Below are 12,965 nucleotides of genomic sequence, written 5' to 3'. Positions count from 1 at the left end.
TGAAATAAAAATTATGGCTCCTAAACAATCCTGTATATTCAATAGATGAGTTTCTAGATTTAGTACACTCGTATGATGGAAGACCATCCATCTAAAAATATATGTAATCTCAGATCTTAGACTGTGTCACAAACTGTAAATATTTGAATGTCAGATACGAATACTGTGTTACAGACTGTAGATTCCTTAATCTAAGTATGGCAATAACAATTTCTTTTATGTATAGTCCATATATATAACTCTGTTCTCTCAACTAAATTTAGAAAGAGTTGTGTAGATAAAAGTGCCAACCAATAATATGTAACCCTAGTAGGTAAAGCTCTGACTTATCCAGAAGACTGGAACAAAGAAACCTTTTTTTGTAATCAGTTGATGTTGGATCATAATAAATAAATAAATAAATGTCTGCATAATTTCTCTTAGCTTGGGAACCTTTCTTGTCAGACACAATTGTAGCACTAGAACATGGAACAGCAAAGTGCCTTGCATGGATCTTGTTGAAAGGCATTGATTCTGAAAGTGCTCGTGTCCTTGCCTTGTCATCAGAGTCGAAGCTGTAACTGCATAATACTAAGCAGAATGCACAACACATAGCTCATGTTAAGACTGATGTTTCCTATTTATTTAAGAGATTGCTCTTATCTACATAATACAGATAGTTATGCCAGGAATACCACTCTTTAGGACACACATCATTTCACTGCATGCTTAATAGTGGTACTTCAAAACTGCTTACACCTATAGAAAACTAGCACTTATCACCAGCATCCTGCTCAGGCAAACCAGGTTTGACAAACTCTTACTCAACCTCAAATATATAGAGACAACTGAACTGGTATGAGAATGGGAAGCATATATTGTGGTGTCACCGCCAGACACCACACTTGCTAGGTGGTAGCCTTTAAATCGGCCGCGGTCCGTTAGTATACGTCGGACCTGCGTCTCGCCACTGTCAGTGATTGCAGACCGAGCGCCGCCACACCGCAGGTCTAGAGAGACTTCCTAGCACTCGCCCCAGTTGTACAGCTGACTTTGCTAGCGATGGTTCACTGACAAATTACGCTCTCATTTGCCAAGACGATAGTTAGCATAGCCTTCAGCTACGTCATTTGCTATGACCTAGCAAGGTGCCATTATCATTTGCTATTTATCTTGTGATGCATTTACCGTCTGACCGATGTTCACCAATTATGGATTAAAGTTAAGTATTCAGCAGCTATGTACCTTTTTTACTAGACTCAACTCCTTTAACTGTTCCAGACCTCACGCCAGCCTGCGTGAGCTTAAACGCGTTCCTTTCAGCTACCCGTCACTGTGGATTGGCTGTCTTGCCAGTCCACAACATATATTGTCACTAATGAAAGGATATTATGAAAAAAAATAAAGAACTACCTTCTTAAGATAGCAACATTTCTAATATCTTCCAGTACTTTTGCACTCACTGCATTTACAGCAGGCTTTATATGCTGCATGCTGTGACCTACTCATTAAATCCATTGTAGCAGTTTAAACACCAGTGATTTGGTTATGCTGTGCTGTGAGGGTTTGGCAATGTGTGTCATTCAGTGATAAGTAAAAACATAAAGACCACTGCACACTGCCTGACTGAATGCCACCTGGTGGAATTTCAGGCAGGTGACACAATATGGAATTTTATAAGTGAAACAGAGAAAAATGGAGACTTATTATAGTCACAAGGCCACACATAAGGAAATCCATGGACATAAGTGACTTCGACAAAGGGAAGAGTGTTATGGCCCATCACCTGGAAATGAGCATCTCGAAAATGATGAAGCTGGTGTGCTGTTTGCATGCTACAGTTGTGAGCACCTATGGAAAGGGGTTGAAAGATGGTCAAACTATGTCTAGAGAACAAGATGTTGGATGGATGTCCACACCTCATCACAAGATATGGAGGTGTAAGACTTGTCCATTCTGTAAAACCATATAGACCATGGTCTGTGGTAGATTTGATGACAGAGTACATTGTTGGTTCAGGCACAAGTGCTTTGGACTACTCTGTTCAGTGCATGTTGTTTAACATGGAGGTCCACAACAAACAACCATTACATGTTCATCCAACAACACTGTCAATTAAAATTGCTGTGGGCACATGATCATAGAGTTTGATCCATGGATAAATGGAAATGTGTTGCCATGTCAGATGAATCATGTTTCCTGATAGATCAGGTCAGGTCCACAATGTTTTAATGATATAAATGTAACACCCATAACTGTTAATGAAATAAAAAAAAAATTCACTCATTGAAAAGTAAAGGATCTTCAGGTATAGATAACATCTCTAATAAATTGTTGAAAGCCTGCAGTAATGATGTAAGTGTAGTACTTGCTCACATTTGCAACACATCTCTTTATGAGGGAGTTGTTCCAGGGAGAATGAAATATGCCATTGTGAGACCTCTTTTCAAGTCTGGCGATGCTACAGATGTAAAAAATTATCGTCCTGTCTCTCTCTTAACAACATTTTCAAAGGTTCTTGAAAAGGCAGTGTATAACAGGATTGTGGCACATCTTGATAAACTTAATATTATTAACCATAGACAGTTTGGTTTTCAAAAAGGGGTTTCCACAGAGTGTGCCATATATTCACTCACAAATGATGTCTTGGAGTCTATTAATAGTAAGAAGTCACCAGTTGGTGTCTTCTGTGATATTTCCAAGGCCTTTGATTGTGTAAACCACAAGATACTCTTGGAGAAGGCCTATCATTATGGAATCAAAGGGCCTATAGGTAACTGGCTAAAATCATATCCTGAAGACAGGAAACAAAAGGTGGTTCTAAATGGCTGCAACAAAGGATCTCCTAATCTAGTGGATTCTGAATGGGGCAAAATTCAGCATGGAGTTCCCCAGGGATCTGTCCTTGGACCTTTGCTGTTTTTAATATATGTTAATGATTTACCCCTGTCCATTAGTAAAAATTGTGAATTCATAATGTTTGCTGATGATACAAGCATTGTCATAGATGGTAAGTCTACTGCTGATCTGGAGACTGATGTTAATGGTATACTCAGAGAAGTTACAGCTTGGTTTTCAATTAATTCTCTTTCAGTTAATATTAAAAAAACTAATTTTATACAGTTCCACACAAAAAATAAAACTCTAGAAAATATAGTAATTGCTCATGACAACCAGGAACTAGAACAGGTGCAATCCACTAAATTCCTGGGGGTTCACATTGACAGTAGGCTCAACTGGGAACAGCATGTGTCCCTTACTCTAAAAAGGCTTTCAGCAGCAACTTTTGCTCTAAGAATAATTACTCATTTTGGGGACATCAACATTTTTAAATCATCTTACTTTGGGTACTTTTACTCATTAATGAGTTACGGAATAATATTCTGGGGTAATTCACCAGCCTCAAAAAAAATCTTAACTGCTCAGAAGAGAGCAGTAAGAATCATGTGTGGGGTTTCTCCACGAACCTCATGTAGAAAACTTTTTACACAGTTAGGTATTTTGACCACAACATGTCAGTACATATACTCTCTGATGAATGTAGTTAATAAAGACTATGCTCAGTATGAAACAAATTGTTCATACCACAACTACAATACTAGAGGTAAAGATGATCTACATGTTGAACTAAAAAGTTTAACACTTGTACAGAAGGGAGTAAAGTATGCTGCTATAAAGGCTTTTAATGCATTGCCTAATTATATTAAATGTACAATAGAAAATGAAACGCCGTTCGAAGGTATGTTAAAAAAATACCTGCTCGACCATCCACTGTACTCGTTAGATGAATTCTTTTCCAGAAGTAATGCCCTCCCTTAATAATAGATGTATTTAGTCTCTTAGTTATTAAATGGATGATACAATATTATGTTAATGTTATAGTGTTAATGTTATAGTTATAATGTTATATTGAGAATTGCTATACTAGTTTAATGACAGCTTGTAAATGAGAAAAAGTGATACTTATAATATCTATATCATTGTATTATATTACTATTCTGTAGCATTAATTGTATTTGTACAATTGTATTGACACGTTCCACATCCAGGTGAATCACTCGCATGTACGGATCTATGGAATACGCATACCAAATAAATAAATAAAATAAAATAAAGGTCCAGATATGCTCAAAATATGCACTGCACCATGTAAATGGGCCAGTGGTGGCAGTATGACACTACAGAGAGAACATTCATCTGGGCTTCCATGGGGGCCTGTGGCAGTAATTGAAAGTTCCATGACAACTGTGTTCTGCTAAATTACCTGAATAAATATACCCTTCTTTCCAATGACCAATTTGATTTTAGGCCCGGAAAAGGCGCACAATCTGCTATAGCACAGTTCACTAAAGTAATTTTAGAAGCACTGGACAAAGGTGAAAATGTAAGTGGTATCTTTTTAGACTTGTCCAAGGCCTTTGATACATTTGACCACAAAATCGTACTTCATAAATTAGGGCAAATAGGAATGAAAGGTGTGACAAAGAAGCGGTTCAAATCATACTTGGAAAACAGAGTTCAACGAGCTGAGATATCACAAGTTTCAAACAATTCCCTTGTAAAACACCTGTCTGACCCAGAACATGTGAATATAGGCGTCCCACAGGGAAGTGTATTAGGCCCAATATTGTTTCTTATATACATTAACGACTTCCCACAAAGTATCAGACATGGAGAAAAAAATACTTTTTGCTGATGACAGCAACATAGTAATAAGAGGTGAAAATCCAACACAGCTGTCAGAAAGAGCAAACGAGGCTCTCAGTGATGTCCAAAACTGGTCATTAAAAAATAAAGTAACCATAAATGTAAAGAAAACTAACTATATTAACTTCCAATTAACAAAAAACACAATGCCACTAGAATAAAAGTTAATAATAATGAATTAGAATGTGTAACAAGTACCAAATTCTTAGGGATGAATGTAGACAGCCAATTGAAATGGACAAACCATGTCAACATTTTGGCAAAGAAATTATCCACAGCATGCTATGCTCTTAGAATCCTTGCACCGGTATGCAATAATACCTGTCTTAAAATAACATATTACGGATATCTACACTCAGTCCTCAGCTATGGGATCATGTTTTGGGGAACAAGTGCCAGTAACATACAAACTGTGTTCAAAGTACAAAAAAGAGCCATAAGGATAATAACAAACAGCACCAACAGGGCCCACTGTCTAGAATTATTTAGAAAGCTAGGCATTATAACTGTTTCTTGTGAGTATATCTTTCAGAACATAATGTTCATTAAGAAAAATCTCAACATGTACAACACAAACAGCCTAATACATGGCCATGAAACAAGAGCCTGTCACCACCCCCATCTAGATAGAAAGAACAAGGCAAAGATGCAAAAAAGTATATTTTATAATGGGATAAAACTGTATAACAAATTACCACAGGAAATCAAAGAAATACATGAGCCCCTCACTTTCAGACAATAGCTTAAAACCTTCTTAGTAAGTAAAAGTTGTTATACTGTAAAAGAATATTTAACATAGATGTAGATTATTAGCAACATATGACATTATCACCAAAATATTATGTAATTATAAATATGTGTATGACTAGTTATAAAAACTACACAAAATATGAGAAATCTGTTTCATTGTAAATGTAAATGTGTGCTCATGTATTATAAACTGGCGACATCCATACAATATTTATTGTTCCACGGATGAATAAATAAATAAATAAATATGTGAACATTATTGCAGACCACCTGCATTCCTTCTTGCTTCATGTCTTACCCGACATCAATAGCATCTTCCAGTAGGATAACAGTCGGTGTCACAAGACCAGAATCATACTACAGTGGTTTGAGGGCCCAAACACTGGATCATAATTTATGAAAATTGTGTGGCATGTTCATAGATATCTGGTGCCACATACCTCCAGAAAACTATCAAGGGAAAAAAAAGTATACCACACATAATCTCTTCTGTGTAGCATTCCAGAGGTGGATCAACACACTATTAATCAGGTGGCCACAATAGTTTTGCTCATCAGTGTATGTGGGCAAGTTATTTGTGAGTAAGGAATGCTATGTCTGCGTCCCAAAGCCTGTATTAATAGTTATGATAAACACTTTCTTTGAAGTGGGGCAGCAATTACATGGAGTGATGTAGCAAAGCCTCAGACAACTTGATTTCAAATCATTGGATGGCAATTTGAAACCTACAACTCCTAAACATGAGAACAGTACATCTTGGATTCCTATCTCAGTCTACAAAGGCTATCAACAGAAGTATCATTCTGCTAAGAGGAAGCAAAAGAAAAGAGGAAGAGAGTGAGGAGGGAAGGACACACACACACACACACACACACACACACACATACACACACACACACACACACACAGAGAGAGAGAGAGAGAGAGAGAGAGAGAGAGAGAGAGAGAGAGAGAGAGATAGATTGGGGGGGGGGGGGATGATATGTTAAGGAAAGGGAGTTACAAAAGTTCGGGCAAGTAAATAAGCAATTATGGCAGCCAAAACTATCTCTTTGAAAAATACAGTATGTGGTGCTATGTGCTGTGCAGGTTGTGACCCAGCTATTGAGGCACTGTGTCATGCCTTACTGAGAAGAAGAATGATTAGAAAGGAGGGACAACAGACTGCAGCTGATATCAATGATCAATGATTTGACATTAGTATTCCTTCTTTCTGACACTCAAGCAAGGAAGATAAAGTTCTCTTAAAATACCTGTGAACTGGGCACTGTCCTTTGATAGATGCCCTCGGTAACTTTTGGCATGAGCCTCCAGTGTGCAGCGTTTGTGGAGTATAACTTTCATTTCGCCACATTTAGCGTGATTGTATTTTATATTCAGACAAGACTGCAGAGGCTGGTTTACAGCTTAATCTACTTTTAATTTTAGTTGATGTAATAATTTTAAGATTTTCTGACTTTTTTCCTAAATTATACCAATGGAGATTTTATTGTGCTGTCAAGGTAATTGTCTCATTCCCCTTTATTTTATAATTTCAATTCAATAAGTTCACACACACACACACACACACACACACACACACACACACACACACACAAGATAATGCTAAAAAGACTCATCTGTCTTAGGTTCTTTACACCAACATAAGGGTACTGCTGATAATATACAAGTGGAATATGATTGGAAATGCTGTATGCATTAATTCAAACTCCTTGAAGTGAAATGGTCTAAGCTTGCTTTTTCTTGGGGGGGGGGGGGGGGAGTGGTTATATTGTTGGTCTTCTGTTGACCCTATAGTAAATATGTTACAAGAATTGTAGGCCAACCAGTTTCAATATTGTAAGACATAAAGTGGAAATCTGTGTTTTCTTTAAATGATACAGCATATATGCTGATGTATCTGGTCACTCTAGAGAAGCAGCTAAATATCATACTTTTGCACTAAGAAATTCTAGTAAACATTTTAGAATAGAAATATTTATGTGGCACTGTATCATATCAGAATAATATGGTGTGTGAAAGAAACCTTGTTTACTTGATGCAGCATCAGAATTAATCCCTCAATATTTAAATGTTAGCTGAAAGAAAATTTTTGCAGCTATCATTCTTGTTTGTTGTTGTAGCAGATAGTGCTGCTGTATCTAATTCACTGTGTGGCTGATCCTGTGGATGGTGATTGATTTAGCATGAAAGTTTCCCCTCTCATCACTACTGCAACTACAACTATTATTGTTAATTGTTATCATCAGTTTGCTTACAACAGTATCTCTTACTTTCGAAAACAGTAAAAAAGGTACTGAAAATATGAAACATTTTTAATAATTTCAGACTTCACTCCCCATTAAATATCCCATTGTTCTAAGTAAAAAAACCTTCAAACACTCCCTCGAAGCACTACTCACAAAAATTCACTCACTAAACAAAAATCTATTAATAAGTGGAGACTTTAATATTGACTTCGTCACACCTGGAAAAAACAAAGACGAATTGTTGAATATTACAAATTCATTCAACCTATCCCCAACTGTAAACACACCAACCAGGATCACAAAAAATTCAAGAACAGCTCTAGATCAGATTTTCATAAACACAGACAAACTGCACCACTCAATCGAAGTCATCAGCACAGGTTACAGTGACCATGAAGCCCAAATACTAACAGCGAATTTAAATTACATAGGACAATATCCCACAATAACTAAAATGCAAAGGCAATTTAATGATGATAATATAAGGCTTTTTAACTATCTGTTAAGGGCTGAAAACTGGGCAGAGGTCTATAAAGAAAATGATGTAAACTACATATTTAATTCCTTCCATGAAACATTTCTCCAACACTTCACTACTGCATTTCCACTGAAATCCAGGAAAATCGGAAACAAACACACAAACTCATGGGTAACAAAAGGGATAAGGATTTCCAGCCAAAAAAAGCGTGACTTAAAAAATCACATGAAACACCATGACGTCGATGATCAGTTTAGGTCATATTGTAAGACCTAATTTGCAATCTATAGGAAAGTTATCCAACAAGCAAAAAAATTATACAATGATAAATTTATAAAGGAATCTAACAATAAAATGAAAGGCTTGTGGACGGTTGTAAAAAATGAAACAAACAGTAAGCAGCATGTTATAAACAAAACATTAAAACTAAACCTAAATGATGAAGTCACATCAGATCCCCAAAAAATAGTAAATGGTTTTAATGACTATTTTAGCAAAATAGCAGAAAACCTGATAAAGAACAACTGCCACAGACCAAATGCTCAACACCAAACACTAATAGAAACCGCACCGGTACAGGCATCAATGTTTCTTCACAAAGTCTCCAATCCTGAAGTACTTACAGTTATAAAAGGACTAAAGAATAAGTACTCCAGTGGTAGTGACAATATTCCTGATTTAATTGTTAAGAAATGTGGAGAATCCATTGTAGAACCCCTAACCCACATAATAAATGCATCCTTTACAAACGGAGTTTTCCCTGACCTACTAAAGACTTCTAAAATTACCCCACTTCACAAAAAGGGCTCTAAAAATGATGTAGCCAATTACCGGCCCATAGCACAACTCAGCTCATTCTCAAAAATATTTGAAAAATTATTTTACACCAGATTGGAAGACTTTACTAATAAACTATCCTTATTGACAAAACACCAGCATGGTTTTAGAAAGCAAAAGACAACTACCACAGCTATTTATGAATATCTCAACGAAACCTTAAAAGCACTGGATAATAAGGAAATCACTACTGGTATCTTTTTAGATTTATCCAAAGCGTTTGATGTAATTGACCATACCATACTCCTTAAGAAGTTAGCAAATAAAGGTATAAGAGGAATTGCAAACAAATGGTTAGAATCTTACCTGTCAAACAGATTTCAAAAAGTTGAAATTAATTTTGAAAAAAAGAATACAACCACCCATCAATCTACTGTCCACTCCTCTGACACAATGCCTATTAGATATGGTGTGCCACAAGGCTCAATCCTGGGACCCATACTGTTTCTGGTATACATTGATGATATAAGCACAAAGCTTGCTACAGGACATACCACACTATTTGCCGATGACACAAGTATTCTAATAACGGGTACTGATACAGAGGACCACAACCAAAAAATTAAACCGCTTATGTCGTCACTCAGCAAATGGTTCAACGAGAACAAACTGATTATAAACATACAGAAAACAACCTACATCAACTTCAGACTCTCATCCCAAAAACAAGAAATGCCTGATGTGATTCTAAATAACCAAGAGCTTATGTGTGTGGACTCTGTCAAGTTTCTTGGCATATGGCTTGCAGAAAATCTTAAGTGGGAGACACACACAAATTACATCTCAAAAAAGCTCTCAACTGTGTGTTACATTTTAAGGATACTCAAAAAATCAGTCACAAAATCTGTTCTCATACATGTATATTATGCTTACTTCCATTCTACATTACAGTATGGAATCATATTTTGGGGGAACTCACCTGGAGGTAGATATATTTTCAAAATGCAAAAAATGGCAATACGCATAATATGTAATCTAAGACATAACGAATCATGCAGACAACATTTCAAAACAAATGGCATTATGACACTGCCCTCTGCTTACATTTATAATATCGTCTCATTTGTCAAGTCATACCTGTTAAACAATGACTGCACACTAAAATTCAATGGAGATATTCATAACTATGCAACAAGGCAGCAATCTGACCTACATATGATTCAGTCCAGAACTACCTGCTACCAAAAAAGTGTTTTAAATGTTGGGATAAAAATGTATAATAATTTACCCAATGAAATCAAAGCAACAAAGAACCCAAGAGCCTTCACACATAAGTTAAAAAAATATCTCTTGGACCATTGCTTTTATGCAGTTGATCATTTTTTTGAAAGGGGTTAAAAATGTAAAAAATATGATAAATGTTCAATTAGGTCTGAAAATTATATACTGTGCATGTCTATGAAATACACTGGACTACTTTACTATTACATTTGTATTGGCTGTTTGTATTTTACCATACAACATTTGCATTTACTGTTTTGTTAAAGATAGCTAACTTCCTCATTGCAAAATAATGTAAAAACAATTTATTAAATATTACCTGCAAATATGTTCCCTTGCCCTATCCAATATCGTATGTAAAACCTTACATCTCTTTGATTTGTATTAACTGTTTTGTTGAAGACAGATAATTTCCTTGCTACAAAATAATGTAAACATCAATTTGTAAAAATTACTGTAAATAGCTCTCTTGACCTATCCAATATCATATGTACAGCTGTACAATACTATGATTGCCTGGATCAATAAAAATACAATACAATACAATACAAGTATCAAGCATTCTCTATAAGTCTCCAGAGTTTAAAAGATATTGGAAACTTTCTGAGGTCTTCGTGGAACATGCTTTTATTGACCACTGTAGTTGGGATTGTAATGGATGTTGTACCACATGAATGTAACATAATACTGTGTCTGTATGGATTCTGTTAGATCAGTTTTTTTTTTAAATTTTCTCTAGGAACTCTAAATATGAGTTATTTAGTGATGCATAATTGCTTGTCTACGCCATGAGCAATATGTTAGGGCAGCTCATTGATGTACTTATACAATTGTATAGTATCAAATGCGTTTTGTATAATCATCCAGTGACCATAATTTAACATATGTAGGCTGTATATGATATGCATTAATCACCAAAATCAAGGAGTATTTCTGTGAATGTTTCAGGTGTAGTATTTTTGCAACTGAGTCATATCTGTTGTTATATTATGCGATCAGTTTTAGAGTACTGAACCAAATGACAGTTGTCTTGTTCAGTGGAAATGTCTTTTAAAACATACTTCTAGTAATATTTAATTTGAAATGACTTAACCTTGTTTATATTATTTATTTTTATTTAATATTGTGTGATCATAACAAAATTTTACATGCGAGGTCAATGTCAGAAACTTATTTACAATCATCATGTTATTTTCAAACCAAAATTATGTAGGTGTATACAATACTCCAATATTTCAGTCCTATCATGCTTCAGTCATATCACACACAAGGATGACAGTAAATTATTTAAACACTATTTATTTCTACATTTGTAGCCAAGACAAAATTTCTGGTTAAATTTCTGTTCACATGAATTTCGAAGTATGCAGGAATATCATAATAGGCCACAGGTTAAACTGCTATTTGAATCTTCCTTCGGCCAATATTTTCAGTTCAAAATATAGCACTTTGTGTAAGTTTGTTCTCTCAACATAATGGTCACAGACAAATCTACAATGTGCTTTGTGTCATGGTTATGAATTTTTTTATGTGTGATTGGTTACTTTAGTGCCTCCTTTAAATAACAATTGTTTGGAAGATGTATACAGCACAGTCACAAAATTAAAACTAATGAATATATTTTTACATGGGATGTTTTGATCTCAGTTTTTAAATAATAATAATGGACTTAATATAAAAGACAAAAGCCATTTTTATATTAGTTTGGCATGTACTAACCCTCCAAACTACTTCATATGGTGGAACAAAATACATAATAAGCCAAACAACAAACCCTTGGTGTTTCAATATTAAGGTATAATAGCTCATTTTCTTAATAGATGTAGACTGGATATATTTTATCACATCCGCAGCTGTTTTCCTGAGAATTTGTCATCTACAAGTAATCTATAAAACTTCCATATACAGGTAGAACATGTTGCTACTAGACTACCTTCATCAACAGCAATTCGTTTATTTGGTACCCTTGGGTTTAAGTACATGGCATTGACATGGATTAGATTAACTATTACATTGCCACTCTGAAAATGAGTTTCTTGCATGTTTGATACAATTTTACATCTCTCTGCATAAACCAAATGCTCTGTCTGACCAGCAAATATCATACATTTCATAGAAAGGAGGTGTTTATTGCCTATAGCATGTGCAAAGTCATCTTGTTGGACCTTCTTTTGGCTGTTGTAGTGCAGCAGCTTGATGTTCTCGACATGGCATGGTCTCAGCAAGTTGTTGAAAGTCCTCTGCTGAAACATTGAGCCATGCTGCCTCTATAGGCATCCATAACTGTGAAAGTGTTGCTGGTGCAGGATTTTGTGCGTGAACTGATGTATCAGTTATGGGGAAGTATGCATTTGAAGGGACTCATGTTGGGCAACTTTGGTGGCCAAATCATTTGCTTGAATTTTACAGCATATTCTTCAAACCAACTGTGAACAACTGTGGTGACTGACATTGCACATTGTCATCCATAAAAATTCCAACACTCTTTGGGAACATGAAGTCCATGAATGGCTGCAAATGATCTCCAAGTAGCTGAACATTATCATTACCAGTCACTGATTAGTTTAGTTGGGCCAGAGAACCCAGTCCATTCCATGCAAAACAGCCCACACCACTATGGAGCTGTCAGGGAATACAGTAATTTTTGAGAACATGTCTCTCTGGAGTAGTGGTTTATTTATTATAAACGGTCACAACTGCAATAGACTTTTATTTTTTTATATATATAAGGTCACCAGTTTTGG

The sequence above is a fragment of the Schistocerca serialis genome, chromosome 3 (genome assembly GCF_023864345.2).
Source record: "Schistocerca serialis cubense isolate TAMUIC-IGC-003099 chromosome 3, iqSchSeri2.2, whole genome shotgun sequence".
Taxonomy (NCBI): Eukaryota; Metazoa; Arthropoda; class Insecta; order Orthoptera; family Acrididae; genus Schistocerca; species Schistocerca serialis.
This window is presented reverse-complemented; position numbering follows the sequence as displayed.